We start from the raw sequence: 21,705 nt of genomic DNA on the forward strand, positions 1-21,705 counted from the left end.
TCCGCCTGCAATGCGGGAGACCTGGGTTTGCTCCCTGGGTCGGGAAGATCCCCTGGAGAAGGGAAAGGCTGCCCATTCCAGTATTCTGGCCTGGAGAAGTCAATGGAATATATAGTCCATGAGGTGACAAAGAGTGATCAGAAATTTACAAGGTGATAATTCTAATGTGGTCTTGGCATGGCTCACATGTCAGAGGGTGGGAGATAGTCTTGGGTGTTATATATTATATAAGAAAGGACCTTCTTAGCTAACTAGGGATGAGCTGTAGCGTATAGTATGAGAAGACATGGGGAGGACTGGGGAAAAGGTGAAGTGATTGTTCCAGACTGGTTGTAATGATCCTATGGCTGTGGAAGGACAGGAACAATTGTGGTTTGGAAGACAAAAACACCTTAGACTCTGGGAAGTCAGGAGCAGAGGCAGAGATCATTATCTTAGCTTTCGTCTGTAAGATATCTGACCAATTTAACTGAGGCTTTTGCCACTACTCTCAATTTGACTACTGGCCAGTAAATGATCTTAATTTAAAAGTTCTCAGAATCCTCCCAACAACCACTGACTCCAGAAAGGAACAGCCTCATCAAAAAACAGCAGAACAGAATTAACTTTCTAGACACTGACATAATTCCCTTTAGCTTCATACAGTTGCTGTTGGAGTCTCTTGTACATTTTTCATAGATCACTGATTTTCTTAAATTCTCTAGCATGAATGATGATGGACAATTGTATTGCCCTGGATTTCTCACTGGCCAGTTTAGCTGAGGTATGTGCCATTACCAATTTTTCTTGCCCCACATGGATTAATGACACATTTAGTTCTGGATGTGGAGCCTCACCGTGGTCTTTCCTACAGTGAGCCTGGTTATACTACTGTGAGTCACAATCATGGACACTCTTGTCCAGTGCTGCCTAAGACAAATGGAATATATTTGGCCCAATCCTCTTTCAGTACAATGAATTAGAGTATTTGGTGACCTACGTGGTGACATGCTTCTGAGAATTCTTTATGTGTTAGAAGTTAGGAGTTAGGAACTGCCCTGGTGGTCCAGTGGGTAAGTATCCATGCTTCCAATGCAGGGGGTGTGGGTTTGATCCCTGGTCAGGAAACTAAATTTGCACATCCATGGCAAAAAGTTAGGAGGTAAAGTTTTAGGAGAATTGGCTCTACCATGGTGCTCTGGCAGTTTTACTTGTATCCATTGGCTTGGCCAATATATAGGCCATGCAGGCAAAGCCTTGAACTATAGCTAATCTGAGTCTTGGCAGATCACCTTGTGATCCTTCCAGAACATAAGAGGATCTTTACAAGTTTTTCAGGTCATCTCCCACTTCTGTCCCTGTCCCTGTGGGAGGCTGTTATGAGATAGTTTCTTATTGCCTCCCAGATTCTGATAAGTAATGAGACTTTCTCTTCTACTCTTCTCTGGTTTAACTGCAGACTATAACACTGTAACTAATTTCCAGTAGTCATTTACAGTTGTGAGAGCTGAACCATAAAGAAGGCAGAGCGCTGAAGAATTGATGCTTTTGAACTGTGGTGCTGGAGAAGACCCTTGAGAGTCCCTTGAATAGCAAGGAGATCAATCCAATCAATCCTAAAGGAAATCAACCCTGAAAACTCATTGGAAGTTCTGATGCTGAAGCTCCAATACTTTGGCCACCTGATGTGAACAGCTGGTTCACTGGAAAAGACCCTGATGCTGGGAAGGACTGAAGGCAGAGGGAGAAGAGGGTGACAGAGGATGAGATGGTTGAATGGCATCAATGGACATGAACTCTGGCAAACTCTGGGAGATGGTCGGGGACAGGGAGGCCTGGAGTGCTGCAGTCCGTGGGGTCACGAAGAGTCAGACATAACTTGCCGCCTGAACAACAGCAACATAACACTGTTTGGTTGCCGTCTAAAACTGACTCCTCAGCAAGGTGCATCCCACAGCCCATGGTGCAGTCATCCAGCCCCATTGTGTTTCCGGGTCATTGTTTTTGGTGTGTGGGACTAGGACCTGGGGGATTGGGATGTTTGCCTACTCTTCCTTTTGCTGTTTTTGTAATTAATACATTGTATGAATCTCAAAACAACATTGTATCTTTACTGGCCAAATCAATTAGTACTTGGCCTTGACCTTGCCTGCTCCCATGTGTTTGACAGAAGAATAATAGAGAGAGTAAAAATACAGGATTAAATGTGATAGACTCTTCCTTGCCTCTTTAGTTTTCTAAAAAAATATGAACCAAACACTGATCATAGCCATGCTGCTGCTACTGCTAAGTCGCTTCAGTCATGTCCGACTCTGTGCGACCCTATAGACGGCAGCCCACCAGGCTCCACCGTCCCTGGGATTCTCCAGGCAAGAACACTGGAGTGGGTTGCCGTTTCCTTCTCCAATGCATGAAAGGGAAAAGTGAAAGTGAAGTTGCTCAGTCGTCTGACTCTTAGCGACCCCATGGACTGTAGCCTACCAGGCTCCTCCATCCATGGGATTTTCCAGGCAAGAGTACTGGAGTGGGGTGCCATTGCCTTCTCCGATCATAGCCATAAGATACCTCTTTTCAGGTGGACCATAACTTGGTAATCAGGTATTTGAGGGCTCCTTATTCTGAGCTACAGCTCCCACAATTGTTTTGTCGCCAGTTCAGTTTTCTCCAGCTGGTCCTGAGGAAAATCATGGGGTGAACATGTAACAGAGTGTCGTGTGCTCACCCTTCATAGTGATCTTCCCCAAGTTAAGAGTCTTTGCTTCCTTCTCAGTACCCGCAGACTATCAGCTATTGTCCTTTTATGAGTTACTCCAGTATTCTCTTAGAAACCAACCAACCAACCAATAAACCTGGGAGTTCATACGAGGGCTTCTTTGTAACTTTCCATAGGTATGGTATCTGTAAGCTCCAGTACCTGAGGTACCTGAACCTGAATTTGAGTTCCTGTGAAGCAGACATCTTCCTACTTTGTTCACCATAGAGACTGAATATACAAATGGACAATGGCCAGACCATATAGAAAAATAGAACTCTCTCAATCTGCTGCAGCCTGTCCAGAAAACCAACACACTATTGGCAATAATCAATCCAAGGGGTCAAACTGCTATCTGTAGCAATCAGTCTAGGAAGCCAAAGTAACCCCTGTAGTAATCAGCTCTAAACAGCCAGAGTCTGAATAATGCCTCCCAACCAATCATATAAGATGCTTTGCTTCTAGTAAGCCCTTATACTTAGAATCTTTAATCAGCAAATACTTGAAGCCTTCCTTTTTTCCTGCTATCAGACTTTCCACTTCTCTGCCAAACGCAAGTATGGCAGCTGATCTCTCAATAAATAGCCATTGCTTGTTCTCATCTCTGAGATTTTCCTTTATTTCCACAACTTTTTTAAAAGCTTAGCTTCCTGGCATATTCTGTGACATTAGGTAAGTCGTTTCCTCTTTTTGGGCCTTACTTCAACTGAAAAACTGGTTCAACATTTAATCATCCTTTTATTCAACAGACATTCTATGGCACTTGAAGAAATTGGGTCCTAAGAAGTGCTAGATTTGGGGCAGATATTAGAGACACAAAAGTGAGCGTATCCAGGACACAGTCGGATATGTGAACAGGCCTAATCAAGTCAAATGTGTACTATCTTGTATCAGCATCTATCCTGGAAAGGTGCAACGAGGTGGAGAAGAGTGGTCAGTGGGAAGAAAAGGGCCAGGGAAGAATTCTACAGCGTCAGTGTCTCTGGGAGAGCTGGGCCCCTCTCCTCTCCTACTGTGCACGGCGGAGGACCACAGAGTCGCGGAGCCCTCCACCGTCCTAGAGAAGCTGGAAGGCAGGAGTACTCCAGCCTCCACCTCTCGCGTGGCCAACACAGAACGTGGAGAGCTGCACGTGGGGCTGGCGGGGGCGTGAGGCCTGCGTCTTTCCGTGTCTGCTCCCGGGAGGATGGCTGGTATGTCAGCCCCGAGCGGTTCTGGAGCCTTCCTCCCAGACACCCGGCCGCCCCCGGTCTGACCCGGCGAGCTCTTACTTCCCCGGAGGGCGGCCTGTTTCGGCTCAACGCTCAATCTGCTGCCAGGACAGCCCACGCTGTCGACGGTGAGCCCATGCCAGGATGGCTGTAGGCCCAGATAAGGGACGGAAAACAGGCAGTGCGGCGACGGGAAAATTGGGATACAGTCCTGAGTGGAGGAACTCGAGGAACAGGCAGGGGCAGAGTGGATCCCCCAGGCTTGAGGTGGCAGGGGAAGCAGATGCACAGGCCTGAGCCAATGCTGAGGTAGAGATGTCCATAGACCGCTGTGCGAAGTGATAAATGGCCAGAAAGTCCACGACTGATTTTACAGAGCTGGCTTTCTTTGAGGTCGGTCTTGAGATGAACGGGCTTCCCTGGTAGCTCAGATGGTAAAGAATCTGCCTGCAATGCAGGAGACCTGGGTTCGACCCCTGGGTTGGGAAGATCCCCTGGAGAAGGAAATGGCTGCCCACTCCGGTATTCTTGCCTGGAGAATCCCCACGGACTGAGGAGCCTGGCGGGCTACAGTCCATGAGGTTGCAAAGAGTTGGACATGACTAAGCCACTAACACTTTGAACTTTCACTTAACACTTTGAGATGAACAGGAGGGAGAATCTGGTTCTTCAGGCAGGGTTGGGGGTTGGGGGGCTGCAGATCTAAGGGCACAGAGCTGGACAAGGAAAAAGTTTGGGTTCAGAACAGAATAGTGACAGAATCGGGCATGAGGGTGGTCATGCAGGAGATGATCCTTAGGAAGTCAGCTGGGTCCCTGAAAGTGACTGGAATTGTCTGCATGGCAGAGGACTTGGACTTTTTTAGGTAGGCAGAGGTGAGCCAGCCGAAGTCTTTGAGTGTGTTAGGGAGTGTATCGGGTGGGAATGAGCAGGGAGTAGTCTCAGTTGGGCGCTCTGCCCAACTCAAAAGTGTAGAGCCTCTCCAGCAGCCTGAGGGTCTGAGGTGTCCTTAGCTGCCTCTCTGGCTGCTGGAAGTGCCTGGGAGGGAGAGAAGAGCGAGCGTCCCCTGCAGGGCAGCAGGACTGGCAGCAGTGAGGGTGGAAGGCAGTGTGCTATGGCAGGTGAGAGCCAGAGAGCCAAGCCGGCCTAAGTTCTGTCTCAGAACTCTGTCACCTGGTTGGGGGAGAGTTAATCTCTGAGCCTCAGGTTCTCTTCTATAAAATGGATCTGACACCCTCCTTGCAGGCCGTGAGACATACTCACAGTAGTATTCGTGTAGTGCTTGGCACAGGCTCAGTCAGTGGTAGTTGGTCTTGTTGTCAAGGGTCGGTGGCATCTGAAGGGGCAGGACATATGGTGGAGAAAGATGGCTCCCCGAGTTCATGCGGGAATGAAAAGGGAAAACCTGCAGAGACTCGTGAAGAAGAGGAGAGAATGTTTGCCAAAGTGAAGATGAAGAGACGTGAGAAGATGGTCTATTCTCCTTATAGCTTTATAAGGAGGGGGCAGAAATCTGCTGGGAGTTTTCTTAGACGTTCAGAATCCAGAAACTTAGTGGGCAGCCCCCTCCACTATCTCTTGGTGCCTCCTCTACCCCGACTCCAGGCCCGGGTCCTGGGACTGTCCTGTGGCATTTAAACACATGTTGTTTCAGGAGTCAGTGACCCTTGAGGACGTGGTCATCTACTTTTCTGAGGATAAAGGCACCACCTGGCCTCTACTCAGAGGGCCCTGTACAGGGAGGTGATGCTGGAGAGTTATGGGGCTGTGGCTTCCCTGGGTAAGGATCTTTTCCCTTTGGACTCTGCCTCCACCCTTTGAAATGTCTCGGCTCCTTCTTCCTCAAAAGCTCAGTAGTCTTTGGTAACCCAAAGCTCAGTAGTCTTTGGTAACCCTCAACTGAGTGGCAGCTTCAGGCTCCTGGACTCTTAATGACACAACCTGAGTGGTTGCTGGGAAGCAGGAAGTCCTGGCATCCATTTGGGTCTCATATAGGACATCCCTACCCCTGGCTGAGAGCTTCTGACCTTCTAACCCATGTGCTGTGGTTACAAAGGACGGAGAGACGGTTCCTGGTGCCCCTCTGAGCCCTAAGTTCCCCGTCACCTCAGTTTGGGAGACCCAGCCCAGTAGCAAGCATCCTCATGCAGCCATCTGAACTTGAGAGCTCTAGAGAGGGAGGGCACAAGAAAGCCCAGTTTCTCGATGAGGGAAGTCATCTCTTTGCTCACTCATGCTGTTGTTGAGCATCGCTTCCTCTCTGCTTCCTGACCTTCGTGAGCCTCCGGGCCCCTCTCGCCTGAGTCCCCTGCCCCATTCCCTGGATTTTCTTTTCTTGTTCCCCCTAGTAATTTCCCTTCTTTCCCTTCCCATCCCTGAAGATAGGCCTGGGAGGAGCCCTGGGGTCGCTCTGTGTCTCCCTGCTCACCTGCCTGTCCCGATTCCTTCCCGACAGGCAGCGTGTCCCTTTCCCACACCGGCTCTGATTTTCCAGCTGGAGCGAGGGGGAACACCCTGGAGCTTGGCTCCTCGGGAAGCTTTGGATGGAGAGAGCCCGAGGGGCATCTTCCTAGGGGAGAGAGGACACATGCCTGTCATCTGAGCAGTCCCCTTGTCTTGATCTTTAAGTTGTCCTAGGTATGTGTTCTCTTAACCTACTGCTGTGGACACTGGTGGGATTCCCTGTTTTCCTCTGTGTTCCCATGGTTTTCTGCCTTCTTGAGTCCTTGCTTTATTCATCCTGGCTCCTCTCTGTGCCATCTGCTTACATCTGTTTTGCTTTTCCCCCATCTCCCCTGTTCTTTTCAGGACCACCATTTATCTTCACTCCCTGAATACTTTTCTGTTTGCTTTCTGATCTGAGGTAGCCTTTTTTTTTTTTTAAACTATCTTGGCCTGCTTATAATCTTCCAGCAGAAGATTCTGACTGCCCTTTGAAGGTATCATGGCCGTTTTTATCATTAGAAATCAAGCAGTCTAAATAATGCTGAGCTAGTTAGTTCCTGTTCCTCAGGGATTTCTTTCAGGAAAGCCCTGGCATTTGTCTAGGCCCAACACAGGGCTTCCCTGCTCCTAATTGCCTACTAAGAACTATGTCCTTTTATTGCCTCCCTGGGCCCGCGTCATCTTCTTCCCACAGAGGCTGTTCTGTGGATACAGTGTGACTTGAGCTATGCCCTCCAATTTCCCATTCTCACAGTTCCTTGCCGTGTCTGGAAGTCTTTCCATGTTAGGATACCCTTGGTTGCAAGTAATAGCCCAGTTCAAACTGGCTTAAATAATAAAGAGGAATTTATTGTTTTGTGTAATTGGGAAGTCCATAGATGGATGGGCTGCAAGTCTATTTTGATCAGAATTTCAGTCTCTGCTCTTCTGTCTCCTCATGTGTTAGTTTGTCTACAGTCTGGCTCCTCTCAGGGCTGTAAGGTGATTGGTAGTTGTAACCAGGACTGTACTTGTTCACACCTAGGGGGAGGAACGGGGCAGGCCTTCCTTAGGCTCTAACCATTGTGAGTCACAGTCCACGTGTTGCTCTACCGCACCATCTTAAGTCTTACGCCGGCTCTAAACTGGTCCCGTAGCCAGGGGGAAGCTGTGCACTGACTGACTTGGCCTGGATTGCTGGTCCCTGAACGGATCTCTCGTAGTGAGTCGGATGGGAGAGCCTGCCTGGCTTATCTCAGTGGGGACCTATGCTGGAAGCTGGAGTTGGGATTACTCCCACCCAAAGGGCCTGGCTACTCCCTAGTCGGGGACGGGGAGGAGAATGGAGTTAGGGAGGGAACGACGGTGTCCTCTAGATTCTCTCAGGATCTCAGGACCTACTCTCGCCACCACTCAAGGGAATTTCCCACCTCTGCTTAAGACAGAAAGCTAACAGCTGGGTTATTCCTTGAGCAAAACCTGAACTCCCTGACCTGCAGTAGACCTTCCTGGAGCTCATGTCCCTATTCAATTTCTCTTGGAAATTGTAGAATTGATCTACAGTTCTACAGGCTTGGATGGGAGTTACAAAGAGACAGATCCTAACTAATTCTGAAGAGTTTATTAGAGTGGACCTTTGTAAATATGTATTTTACATATTTTTATCATTAAGAGTTTTATCCTTAGATGTTTATCATTAGAGTTAGAAGTGACTTCTGGAAATGGCTGAGTGAGGCTATGAGGCCATTTTTATGGATGCCATAGAGAGACTCATTGTTGATCCTTTATAAGGAAGAGAAGGCTATGATGGATAGGAAGGAAGGGAAGTAAGAGATGGTGATTTCCCAACACAGCCTCGGGAACAGCTCTTTGAAATTCTATCCTATCTGGATACTTTTCTATGTGAATTGGCTTTCAGCTCCTAGGGGCAGGTGCAGAGACCTTAGACTTTCCTATTTCTTCTTGACATTTTATTTATTTTTATTTTTTTTAATAAATTTATTTATTTTAGTTGGGGGCTAATTACAGTATTGTAGTGGTTCCTGCCATACATTGACGTGAATCAGCCATGGGTCCACATGTGTTCCCCATCCTGAACTCCCCTCCTACCTCCCTCCCCATCCCATCCCTCCAGGTCATCCCATTGCCCCAGCTCTGAGCATTTGTCTCATGCATCGAACCTGGAATGGTGTTCTGTTTCACACATGATAATATACATGTTTCGATGCTATTCTCTCAGAACGTCCCACCCTCACCTTCTCCCTCAGAGTCCATAAGACTGTTCTGTGCATCTGTGTCTCTTATTCTGTCTCATATATAGGGTTATCGTTACCATCTTTCAAATTCCGTATATATGCATTAGTATACTGTATTGGTGTTTTTCTTTCTGGCTTACTTCACTCTGTATAATGGGCTCCAGTTTCATCCATCTCAATAGAACTAATTCAAATGTATTCTTTTTAATGGCTGAGTAATATTCCATTGTGTATACGTACCACAGCTTCCTTAATCCATTTGTCTGCTGATGGACATCTAGGTTGCTTCCATGTCCTGGCTATTATAAACAGTGCTGCGATGAACATTGGGGTACATGCGTCTCTTTCAATTCTGGTTTCCTCGGTGTGTATGCCCAGCAGTGGGATTGCTGGGTCATATGGCAGTTCTATTCCCAATTTTTTAAGGAACCTCCACACTGTTTTCCATAGTGGCTGTACTAGTTTGCAATCCCACCAACAGTGTAAGAGGATTCCCTTTTCTCCACACCCTCTCCAGCATTTATTGCTTGTAGACTTTTGGATAGCAGCCATTCTGACGGGTGTGAAATGATACCTCATTGTGGTTTTGATTTGCATTTCTCTAATAATGAGTGATGTTGAGCATCTTTTCATGTGTTTGTTAGCCATCTGTATGTCTTCTTTGGAGAAATGTCTGTTTAGTTCTTTGGCCCATTTTTTAATTGGGTCGTTTATTTTTCTGGAATTCAGCTGCAGAAGTTGCTTGTATATTTTTGAGATTAATTGTTTGTCTGTTGCTTCGTTTGCTATTATTTTCTCCCATTCTGAAGGCTGTCTTTTCACCTTGCTTATAGTTTCCTTTGTTGTGCCAAAGCTTTTAATTTTAATTAGGTCCCATTTGTTTATTTTTGCTTTTATTTCCCATATTCTGGGAGGTGGGTCATGGAGGATCCTGCTGTGGTTTATATTGGAGAGTGTTTTGCCTATGTTTTCCTCTAGGAGTTTTACAGTTTCTGTTCTTACGTTTAGATCTTTAATCCATTTTGAGTTTATTTTTGTGTATGGTGTTAGGAATCTTCTTGACATTTTAAAATGAGTGACAAGTTTTTGTATTTTGGTGAACTGATGGCATCACAGCTTCCCTGAACCTCTCTTTCCTGTCCTTTATATTCTTGTTCCTCTCAAGTTTCAGGTCACCTGTGTTACCAGTCTTTCCCCTAACCTTCATTCTCCCCTTCTGCCTAGACTCAGGGGTGGCACTTGAAAAAAATGGGCTTACTAATACTGCTTGGTGACCTTAGTCACTCTGTCAGGGGTACTGATGACATTTGCAGCTCTGTTTTCTTCCTTCAGAGGGTGTGTTGAAGAGTGAGAAAGAGCATTTTATCCTGAAGGAGAACATTCCTGAGCAGGCACAGGACCATATGGTGCTACTGAGTGGACCCCAGTTCTGTGACTCCCAGGAATTCCGGTTTGGAAAAACCTGTGAAGAGGAGAAAAGCATTGTTGGGAGATGGCCTGACTACCCTAAACAGGGCAAGTGTGGAGGACACTACACGTGACATCACAGAAGTAATTGTCAAAGATGAGATGATCTTAGTAGAAGAGCGTTCAGAGGATGCTGATGTGAACACCCACCTTGTACATCAGAAAAGCCTAAGTGAACAGGCCTTCTATATACATGAAGAATGTGGCCAAGTGTTTCGATCAAAAGGAAGACTTTGATCAACATCAGAGAGTTCATAATGGGCAGAAGGTCTACGGATGTAAGGAATGGGGGAAGAATTTCAGTTTTAGATCACATTGCATTGTACATCAGAGGATTCACACTGGGATGAAACCACGCCTATGTCAAGAATGTGCTAAAGCCTTCAGTTGAAAGTCAAACCTGATTCCGCACCAGAGAATTCACACCAGGGAGAAACCCTTTGAATGTAAGGAATGTGGGAAGGGCTTTAGTCAGAACACAAGCCATACACAATGTCAGGTGTATGTGGGGATAGTTTTACTTGGAATCCAGTCCTTCTTCGACTTCAGAGAATTCACGCTAGGGAGAAACTTTATGAATGTAAGGGCTTTGAGAAAGGCTTCATGTGGAACTCAGGTCTTGCTCGGCACCTGTGGGTCCACACTGGAGAGAAGGCCTCATGAATGTATTGACTGTGGGAAAAGCTTTATTTGCAAGGCACATCTCGCTTGTTATCAGAGAATCCATACTGGGGAAAGACCCTGGAAATGTAACAACTGTGGGAAGGCCTTCAGTTAGAATTCTGTTTGGATTATGCACCAGAGGTGCCATGCTAGAGAGAAACCCTATAACCAACCATCAGACTTCTCACCTTCTTGAACAGTAGAGAATGAGTAATGGTGATATTTGTTTATAATTCTTATGCTGCAGAAACCCCAACTACAAGATGAGATGATGGCCCACAGTTTGCTGGACTGCAACAACCAATATTATCTCGCCCCTTCTGGGTGAATATCCTGTACTGTAGCAAGACTGGTCTCCCTGTTCAGCCATATTCATACTAGGCAACGTTTAGTTGAGCACCTACTCTGTGTCAGGTAGTGTGCGGTTTTACATACATTCCTTAATTTTTCTTAATCCTGTAATGTAGGTATTCTTATCCTCATTTTATAAGTGAGAAATATGAGGTGAAAGAGGTTATAATACTCAAGTCCAGTCAGCTAGTCAGCTTTAGAGTTGAGATTGGCACCAAGCCCAGCTGATTCTAGATCTGCTATTCTTTGTGCACATTTCTACTCTTGCCTGTTTTTATTTCTCAAGTTTCTCTGGGCTGAAAGGTTCCCTTCCTCATCTAAGACCCAGCTCCTTCTGTTGAACAGCCCTCATTTCCTCTTCTAGTGGTAGTCAGTACCACCCAAGTTGATATTTAATTATGCGCTGTCTTATATTTATCTAATAGTCTCATGCTTGTTAGTCCAGCTATAAGCAGCTCTCTGAAAGTGAGAGTGAAGTCACTCAGTCGTGTCTGACTCTTTGCGACCCCGTGGACTGTAGCCTACCAGGCTCCTCCGTCCATGGGATTCTCCAGGCAAGAATACCGGAGTGGGTTGCCATTTCCTTCTCCAGGGGATCTTCCCAACCCAGGGATTGAACCTGGGTCTCCCGCATTGGAGGCAGACGCTTTAACCTCTGAGCCACCAGGGAAGCCACACAAGCGGCTCTCTGGACCATGGCATTTCTTTATATTTTTCAAATTTTGAAACATACTTACTTTTGACTAGATAAAACATGCTCATGATAAAAAAAATTGAAATGGTTCAAATGTTCCTTGTCATTCCTGTCTCTCAGAGAGACAGATACTGAGAGTATCTGAGTCCTCCTCAGAGACGATACATTATTTCTGTGCCTTTCTGGGTACACATACACAAGTATTTATTAATACTGCTTTCTGTAAGTCTATCCTATTTAAGACTGTATTTGATATGATGATATTGCTGTTACATTGCCAATCCAGGACCTTCTCTTCCTCAGAAGTTGTGATCCTCCTTGAGACCACTGAGGTGACTTAAGGAAAGCAGTGGAGATGGCCTGGGTCCTGCTGTCTTAGGAGACCTGATTGCCCTTATGTTATGAGAGAGTACTCTGGGACTGGGAAAATGTAAACAAAGTGGAAATTTTTTTTCACAAAAATTTGTATAGTTACAACCCCTCTCACTGCACTACTCTCCTAAATTCTCTCCTAGTCTGTCCCCTTCTCATTGCCACAATACCCACGTGCTGAAGTCAGCTGTGGGGCCATCTAAAGGAGGGAGAAATGGTCACTCTCTGATGAGGGTTCACACTCTGTTGGGTATCCTCAGTCAGTCAGCAGTGGAAATATAATCAAGTATCTTGGTGTCAGGGTCACAAATGCCCTGCAGAGGTCCAGGATCAAAGACAAATGTTAGAAATGCTTAGATTTTCTGCAGCAGGTAAGGGGACAGTGAAGGATTCCAAAATTAGCTATACTTGAAATCGAGTCTATAAAGTAAGACAATATTTTGAAAAGGTGTTAAAATATTAACTGTAAAGAAATGCAGGATATTAATGAATGGCATGAACTATCTTAAAGGATCAGATAACCAAAGGCCCAATTCAGAGAAGCAGAATGCTGGCCAACACAGATGAAACATCCATTCCAGATTCTCCACCTTTAGAGCCATTCTCCAGACTGCAGTTTGCCCCATTGCTATTTAGAATCCCACTTGTATAAACTCCCAGACAGTGAATATAATTGTTGAAGGAGCAAGGAAGAGAAGCCGGAGGCCTGCTTGGACGAAACTTCTGTTTTCTGATAACTACAAACATACTGATAACTCCAGAACTTGGTCTAACATTGTCTAGCTAGAGCACCTCTGATAAACAGTAAACATTTTGTTTTGTACTACACAGAACCAATAGATGGAAATGAGTAACGTGAACAAGTGTTTTGGGGAAGTTGTATATTAATCAAATATTACCAAGCAACCGCCTGTATGCAAACCACCATGTCAGGTGCTGGAAAGGAATGAGAAGTCAGACCTGTGCCCTGCCTTCCTGGAATATTAACCTAGTGAGGATTAAAGGGACCAACCGAGAAAAATCAAGTGAACCAAATCATTAAAGGTTGCTAAGTGCTATGAAGGGAATGAACAAGATCAGAAAGGGGGGGCCCTCTTTCTAAAGATGCTCACAGAAGGCCTGTGCTAAGAGTAACATCAATGCTAAGACTTGAAGGATGAGAAAGATCCTCTTACATCAAGAACAGGAAGAATGGATAGAGGGAAGAGCTGTGCAGACTACCTGATGTGTGAAGAGTTTGGCATATTCAAGAAGACAAGATTTTAGCAAAATGATCAGGGCATGTGTGGCACCAGTTGGGATTGTAGAGTTCAATGGGCCAGATCATTTGATTTCATCCTAAGTGAGAAGAGGTCACTGAAGGGTGTTCAGGGGAGAAATGACATGTTTGATTCTTATTATAAGATGATGGTGAACTTCTGGCTACTAAGAGAAAATGGGTTATAAGGGGACCAAAGTGAAAGTACAGAGCATGTTGGAGACTGCCAGCAGCCCAAGTTGGAGTTGATGGCAGCCTGGAGAGGGTGGTAATGATGGAAATGAAGAGAAGGTGGATTGAAGATATATTTTGGAAAGAAAATCAGTGAACTGCTAATGGATTAGATGCAAGGATAATGGACAGGGAGGAGTCAGGGGTAGCTTCCTGGCTTGAATAGCTGAGTTAGTGGTGCCATTTACTGGAGTGAGAATAGGTCTGGGGATGGAAAAAATCTAAAACTCTATTTAATATTAACATTTGCACTATATGTGAGATGTGCAATTAGAAATTTGAAGTAGATGGTTTTATATATGGACTGAAGCTCTGGATGGTCCTACCTCAGTTCAGTTCAGTTGCTCAGTCGTGTCCAACTCTTTGTGACCCCATGGACTGCAGCATACCAGGCCTCCCTGTCCATCACCAACTCCCAGAGTCCACCCAAACTCATGTCTATTGAGTTGGTGATGCCATACAACCATCTCATCCTCTGTTGTCCCCTTCTCCTCCCACCTTCAATCTTTCCCAGCAACAGGGTCTTTTCAGATGAGTCAATTCTTTGCATCAGGTGGCCAAAGTATTGGAGTTTCAGCTTCAGCATCAGTCCTTCCAGTGAATATTCAGGGCTGATTTCCTTTAGGATGGACTGATTGGATCTCCTTGCAGTCCAAGGAACTCTCAAGAGTCTTCTCCAACACTGCAGTTCAAAAGCATCAATTCTTCGGCACTCAGCTTTCTTTATAGTCCAACTCTCACATCCATACATGACCACTGGAAAAACCATAGCCTTGACTAGTCAGACCTTTGTTGTCAAAGTAATGTCTCTGCTTTTTAATATGCTGTGTAGGTTGGTCATAGCTTTTCTTCCAAGGAGTAAGCGTCTTTTAATTTCATGGCTGAGCTGCAATCACTATCTGCAGTGATTTTGGAGCCCCCTAAAATAAAGTCTGTCCCTGTTTCCACTGTTTCCCCATCTATTTGCCATGAAATGATGGTCATACCTGGAGCTGTGCATTTGGGAGTGGTCAAAGGAGCAGAAGGTATTTAAAGCTATGGGAAGAAATGAATGAAATCTCTTAGAGTTGCACTATTTAATACTGTAGCCACTAGCTACATATAGGTATTAGCTACATATAGGCCCTTAGGCACACCAGCCAGATTTCCAGCACATAGTAACTATATGTGGCAGTTGGCTACCTTATTAGATGGTGTAGGTGTAGAACATCTTCATTATTGCAGAAAGGTCTGTTGGACGGTACTGCCTCCAGAGAGAGTACAGCAAAATATGAGGACCCAATATGGTCTTAAGGAATAAGACTCAGTATTTAGGGAATCAGACAGGTGGAGGCACCAGGAATAAATACTAAGAAAGAACAATCATGGACTTTCCTGATGGTTCAGTGGCTAAGACTCTGCGCTATCAATGCAGGGGGCCCAGGTTCAATCCCTGGCCAGGGAACTAGATCCAACATGCTGCAACTAAGAGTTTGCATGCTACAGTGGACCTGGCACTTCGAAATAAACAAGTATTTAAAAGAAAAGAGCAGTTAGTGAGCAATTGGCAACATTACCTGTGTATACATTATGCAAGCAGCAGCTGTAATAAGGTTGACTTTCCAACTAGGACTACAGAGATTGTTAAAATCCTAAATATTCAGAAGCTCCCAGAGTGAAGTTGATACATGTGGTTAGATGAGGTCAGTCCCTTAAACTGGAGGAGAGAGAGAATGAATAGGAATAATTACGCATGGCAATGGAACAATTTGGACTTCCAGAGGAGCATCGTGGAAGTTGATGAACCCTGGAAACTGAAAGATGGAAATGTCCGTAGGCAGAGTGATGGAATGACAAGACAAATTTTAGAAGCATCACAATGAGAGAATGAGCAAAACATGGCAAAACATAGGTGTTCCAGGAGGATTCAGAAATAGCACGTGGAGATAGATGACCCCTACCAAGAGAATTCCTAACTGGTCTTTTCCTTACCGGAGGCCCAGAGACAAGCTCTTGGAAACTCTGAGCTGATACCAAAGTTTCTATAGTCTGCGATGAAGGATATGTAACATGGAAGACCCTTCAATTTGTAGTGACACTGCACACATCTCCAAGTCAGAAGTGGGATCAAATTAATCCACGGAGGATTGATTCCAGGACACCTCCCACCAAGAGATACAAAAATCCGCATATGTTCAAGTCTCTTATGTAAAATGTCATGGGGGACTTCCCCAGTGGTCCAGTGATTAGAAGTCCTACTGCAGGGAGCACAGGTTTGATCCCTAGTCAGGAAACTTAAGATCCCACAAGCCAAGTGGCACGGCTGACAAAATAAAAGAAAATACCATGGTTTTGCATATAATCTATGCACATCCTCCTATACTGAGTATGATGTAAGTGCTTTGTAAATAGTTGTAAATACCATGCAAATGCTATGTAAATAGTTGCTGGGTGCCCTGCAAACTCAAGTTTTGTTTGGGGAAAGTTGTAAATTATTTTGTTTTAATATTTTTTGATCCACCATTGGTTGAATCCACAGATATAGGACTGTATTCAGTTCCTAAATTTTGGAGAAATAGAAAGCATTTATCTTTAAAAATTGATGATAATTTCTAATAAATTGCAGTTAACAAATATTAAAAACAGTCATTGATTATGGTACAATTTTGTCTTCAGAAATTTCAAAACTAGGACTGGAAAGTGAGGAAATGGAAAAATAGTGAATAGATTTTTTTTTTTCCACACAGTGAAAATTAGCTGGCCTGCCCGGAGTCTCTTGGCAGAATGAATAATTAAATCCCTCCTGTTTTGCCACCCAGAGCTAATTACAAAGAGGCCTGTGTGAGAAGCTACTCAGTTATAAATCTGCAAGTGTTCTCAGGCGTGTCTGACTTCTTTGCAACCCCGTGGACTATGGCCCTCCAGGCTCCCCTGTCCATGGAACTTTCCAGGCAAGAATACTGGAGTGGGTTGCCTATTCCTGCTCCTGGGGATCTTCCCGACCCCAGGATCGAACCCATGTCTCTTGTGTCTCCTGCATTAGCAGGTGGATTCTTTACCACTGAGCCAACCGGGAAGCCCAAGTGTAAGTCAGTATCTGCAATTCTGAGCAGGTCTTGTGTTTCTCAGCCAGGGTTCTGTGACATTCAGCTTTTATTCAGTTCCCAGCATCCATTCCCCTTTTCTCTGGGAACCGTAACCCAAATGTTTTGGGGGAAAGTATCCTTTCTCATCCTCTCGGCTTAGCTCTGTCTCCACCTTCAGCTTCACGAGTGGATCCTGTTTAACTTAAGTCCATCAACCTGCCTGTCCCCTCGGCTACCGAGCCAGTGAGGTCTGAGGAGATATTTACTGGGCCTTCTGAAAGAGAGAGGCTTTTCTTTTTTAAGAACAGCCACTGGAGAAGTTCTCTATCCTCCTTTGTAGGATATGTAGGAAGAAGGTACGAGGCCTGGAATTGTATCCACAGTTTTTCTAGCGGGTAGGGGAAGTCTGGGCTTCCTGGGTCCAGCATATGGATCATGAGGATGAAGCTAATACTAAGAATACAGTGGTGTCCTGGCCTATATCAAGAGGGCTGCACTGAGACTTGGGGTGCTGTATCTTGAAGTTAATATTTTTTCCACAGATGTGGCCAGAGGTTGGGTTAGCAGATCTTCTGCTAGCTCTGGTTTTAGACTTTGGACTCCATCCCGTTCTTTCTAGTGGTTGTGATCAGTATCCCAACTCTGGAAAAGCTGAAGCAAGCTCCGTGTTCTCCAGGCCCTCTGCAGCATTTATTGCTAGTAGACATGGTGTCCTAAAGAGTCAGACACATCTGAGTGACTGAACTGAACTGAGACAGTCTAAGGATGGCCATTGTGACTGGTGAGATATGACATCTCTTGCTGTCTCTCATTTTTTTTTTCAAAAAATACACTTATTTAGTTGAATTTTTATGTATTTATTTAGTCACTTGGCTCCTTTAGGCAGTGCTGGGTGTTTTTTGCTGCCCGGGTTTCTCTCTGGTAGCGGCAAGCTGGGGCTCCTCTGTACTTGGGGTGGGCAGGCTTTCATTGTGGTGGCCTCTCTTGTTGGGCAACACTGGCTGTAGGGTGCAAGATGGGACTAGTCATGGGTCTCAGGTTTGTTGGTCCCCAGCATATGGGATCTCCCTGTATGAGGAATCGATAGTTTCCCCTGCATGGCGGTGGATTGTCTAGCAGTCAGCCACCCAGGAAGCCCTCAGTGGTATTTTGATGGGCATTTCCCTGATGATTAGCATGTTTGAGACTGTTTTCCTGTGTTTTTATGTTTCACTAAACCCTGTGAATCAGTTTACCTGTTGCAATGGGCTTCAGGCAAGTCTGCGGCTTATGAGTTCCGTTTCGGTTACGCACCCCCAGAGATGTCTTCAGGGCAGGAGTCACTGACAGAATATTCAGTGCCCATCAGCACTGGATCTCAGATTGCAATTTCGCAGAATGTCCACAAGGCGGCAGCAGTTTGCCTGCCCACCTCGGCTTGCTCAGGCAACCAGAGCCTTAGAGAAAGGTGATTAGAGTGCAGTGTGCCAGCACAAAGCCCCACGGGCTTGTATCTCGGCCTCTCTCGTGTTTGTATATTTCAGTAAACCCTGTGAGTCAGTTTACCTGTTGCAGTGGGCTTCTGGCATGTCTGCCATTCCTGAATCCTGTTTTGGTTACCCACCTCCGGTGATGTCTTGAGGGCAGGTGACACTGCTTCTGCTGCTACTGCTGCTAAGTCGCTTCAGTCGTGTCCGACTCTGTGCGACCCCACAGACGGCAGCGCACCAGGCTCTGCCGTTCCTGGGATTCTCCAGGCAAGAACACTGGAGTGGGTTGCCATTTCCTTCTCCAATGCATGAAAGTGAAAAGTGAAAGTGAAGTCGCTCAGTCGTGTCCCACTCTTTAGCAACCCCATGGACTGCAGCCTACCAGGCTCCTCCGTCCATGGTATTTTCCAGGCAAGAGTACTGGAGTGGGGTGCCATCGCTGACAGCCCCTAAAAAACGCCTTGCGAATGTGCCGCGTCCATCAACCCTGGGTCTCAGGTTGCAGTTCCAGACATTGACCACAAGGCGGCAGCACGTTGCCTGCCCGCCTCCACTTGCTCAGGCAACCAGAGCCTTAGTGAAAGGCCTGTTTGTGGGTTGTAATTAGAGTGCAATGTGCCAGCACAGAGACCCACGGGCTTGTGTCTCCTGTCCTCTCTGCCCGTCCCCTTCACCCTGGAAGACATATCCCAACCGCTGCAAAACCGCTGTGCTGAGGATGCTGCCACTTGTAGGCGGGGAGACTCTGAGGATGGCTGCGGGAGGTGGAAGCCACACACTGCCAGGACTCCTGGAGCGAGGAATGTTAAGAGCTCTTGCAGCCCAGGGGGGCCGCCAGGTGTTGGGTGCACCTGGCATGGGTTTGCTGTAGGTGGGCCGATCTGGATTTTGCAGCTTGGGGTCCCAGTTGGAGGGGAAGAGACCCTGCTGGTCCTGGGTTCTCACTTGCCTGTGCATCTTCTTCGGCTCCCTCAGCCCCCACAGGGTCCAGCCTTAGGATCCAAGAGGGCTGAGGCTCTAGAAATGTGACGCCAGCCAGGACGCAGAGGTCTCAGGGGAATATAGAAGGGGTTTCTTTCTTTCCTCTTCTCACGTATTTTTTATTGGCATCTAGGTGATTTAATCATTGCTTTGGTTTGAGGGGAACAGCACCTCCATTTTCTTTTTCCGATGGAAATGTAGATTTTTTTCATTCTCTTTTTCCATTAGGAATATTCCAGAGCGCCCAGCTGAGCTTCCTGTGAATATATGAGTTTGCATATGTGAATCCAAAGCAACTCTCTGATCCCTTCCTTTTGTCTTTCACCTTGTTTTATTCTGGGACCCTCTACTTGGTGTATAAGGAGTTGATATGTGCCAGTTTTGATATTCTCTCAATAAGTGATATCTTGTCATATTTTTCTCTCTCTTCCCTGCAGTAGTTCAGTTAGTGTAGTCATGCCTAGCTCCATCATGTCCGTGCAAATGTTATTATGTCATTCTTTGTCACATTTCTTTCTTGGGGCTGAGTGAGAGTCCAGTGCCTCTGTAGAGCCAACTTCCTGTATCGTCCCAGTCCAAGGACAGCTTGGAGGCTTCCGTGTTCTCACCTGTGTCCATAGAGCTGTACCGCACTTTGGGGTTCAGGTGTGTTGGAATTAATGCTTTCTCCAGAGACATTAGCAAAAGTCGGATTAGCAGAACTGCTGGGTCTGGTTTTCTTTGTTTATTATTTCTATTTATTTATTATTTTGGCTGCGCTGGGTCTTTGTTGCTGCTGCACCTTGGCTTTTTAAGGTTTGGTGCACGGGCTTCTCATTGTGGTGGCTTCTCTTGTGGAGCACCGGATCGAGAGCGCAGAGTAGTTGGGACACACAAGCTTAGCTGCCCTGTAGCAGGTGGGATCTTCCTGGACCAGGGATCAAACCCGTGTCCTCTGCATTGGCAGATGGATTCTTAACCACTGAACCACCAGGAATGTACCAACTCTGGCTGTAGACTTTAAAGTCAATTCCATCCTGTTCTTTCTAGTGGACATGTCCAGGTTTGCATCTCTGGAAAAGCTGAGGAGGGCATGGTTTTTCCAGGTCCTCTGCAGCATTTATTGCTTTTACACAGTCTGAGGGTGGCCATTCTGACTGGTGAGATGTTACGTCTCTCTTTCTCTCTCTCTCTTCTTTTTTTTCAAAATAATACATTTTTTTATTCAGTTGAATTTTTCTGTATGTATTTACTTAGTCAGTTGACTTCTTTCGGCTGTGCTGGGTGTCTTGCTGCCTGGGGTTCTCTCTAGTAGCAGCAGGTGGGGGCTCTGTAGCTGGGGTGGGCGGGCTTTCATGCTGTGGCCTCTGTTGTTGGGGAGAACTGTCTCTTAGGTGGGGCATCAAGTAGTTCTGGATCCCGGCGTATGGGATCTGCCTGGATGAGGAATCGATATGGTGTGCCCTGTGTGGCAGGTGGATTTTTTACCAGTGAACCACCAAGGAAATCCTTGGTGGTCTTTTAAATGGCATTTCCCTGTGTTTGAGCCTGTTTTGCCATGTTTTGATATTTCACTAAACTCTGCGAGTCAGTTTATCTGTTGCAGCGGGCTTCAGGCAAGACTGCGGTTTACAAATCCTGTTTCGATTACCCACCTTCGGTGGTGTCTTGAGGGCAGGTGACATTGACAGCCCCTAAAAGCGCCTTGGGAGTGTGCAGTGCCCCTCAGCCCTGATTGCAGTTCCCACAGATGTCCACGAGGCGGCAGCACGTTGCCTGCCTGCCTCCACTTGCCCAGGCAACCAGAGCCTCAGTGAAAGGCCTGTTTGTGGGTTGTAAATTCAAGTGCAGTGTGCCAGCACAGAGACCCACGTGGTTGTATCCCCTGACCTCTTTGCCCGTCCCCTTCACCCTGGAAGACATATCCTAACCGCTGCAAAACCGCAGTGCTGTGGATGCTGCCGCTTGTAGGCAGGGCGACTCTAAGGATGGCAGCAGGAGGTGGAAACCCCACCTCTCAGGACACGTGGAGCAGTGACTTTTAAGAGCTCTTGCAGCCCAGGGGTCTCCCAGGTGTGGGGTGCACCTGGCATGGGTTTGCTGTAGGTCGGCCCGTCTGGATTTGCAGGTTGGGGTCCCAGTTGGAGGGCAAGAGGCGCTGCTTGTCCCGGGTTCTCACTTGCCTGCCCATCCTTTCCAGCACCTTCAGCCCCCGCAGGGTCCAGCCTCAGGATCCAAGAGGGCTCAGGCTCCAGAAATGTGATGCCAGCCAGGTACCTGGAGGCCTCGGGAGTGTATTAGATCTTTCTTTCTTTCTTTCCTTTCCTCATTTAACTTTTATTTTTTACTGGCACCTAGGTGATTGAATCATTGCTTTGGTTTGAGGGGAAGTGCAGCTGCACTTTCTTTTTCCAGTGGCCTTGTGATTTTTTTATTGTTCTTTTTCCATTAGGAATATTCCAGAGCGGCCAGCTGAGCTTCCTGTGAATATATGAGTTTGCACATTTCACCAAAGCAACTCTTTGATCCCTTCATTTTACCTCTCCCCTTTTGT

General features: G+C 46.3%; 1 protein-coding gene and 1 non-coding gene across 6 annotated transcripts in view; one reads left to right on the forward strand and one right to left on the reverse strand.

The window, feature by feature from the left end:
- GASK1A (golgi associated kinase 1A) overlaps positions 1–21,705 on the forward strand; it is a 230,190-nt gene that overhangs the window by 74,533 nt on the left and 133,952 nt on the right. For 4 of the 5 annotated variants that reach the window (XR_014064709.1, XR_014064711.1, XR_014064710.1 and 1 more), the window contains exon 1: positions 3,841–4,070. The exons of the other annotated variant lie outside the window; for it this stretch is intronic. The gene's annotated coding sequence lies outside the window, so the exon portion shown is untranslated. Of the gene's footprint in view, positions 1–3,840; positions 4,071–21,705 lie in introns of those variants that run through there. 5 annotated transcript variants of the gene reach the window in all.
- On the reverse strand, positions 11,701–11,772 carry TRNAW-CCA (transfer RNA tryptophan (anticodon CCA)). The gene has a single exon. It is a non-coding gene; the product is annotated as a tRNA-Trp (tRNA).

This window comes from Giraffa tippelskirchi, chromosome 9 (genome assembly GCF_054371585.1).
Source record: "Giraffa tippelskirchi isolate mGirTip1 chromosome 9, T2T-mGirTip1v1.2.pri, whole genome shotgun sequence".
Classification (NCBI taxonomy): domain Eukaryota; kingdom Metazoa; phylum Chordata; class Mammalia; order Artiodactyla; family Giraffidae; genus Giraffa; species Giraffa tippelskirchi.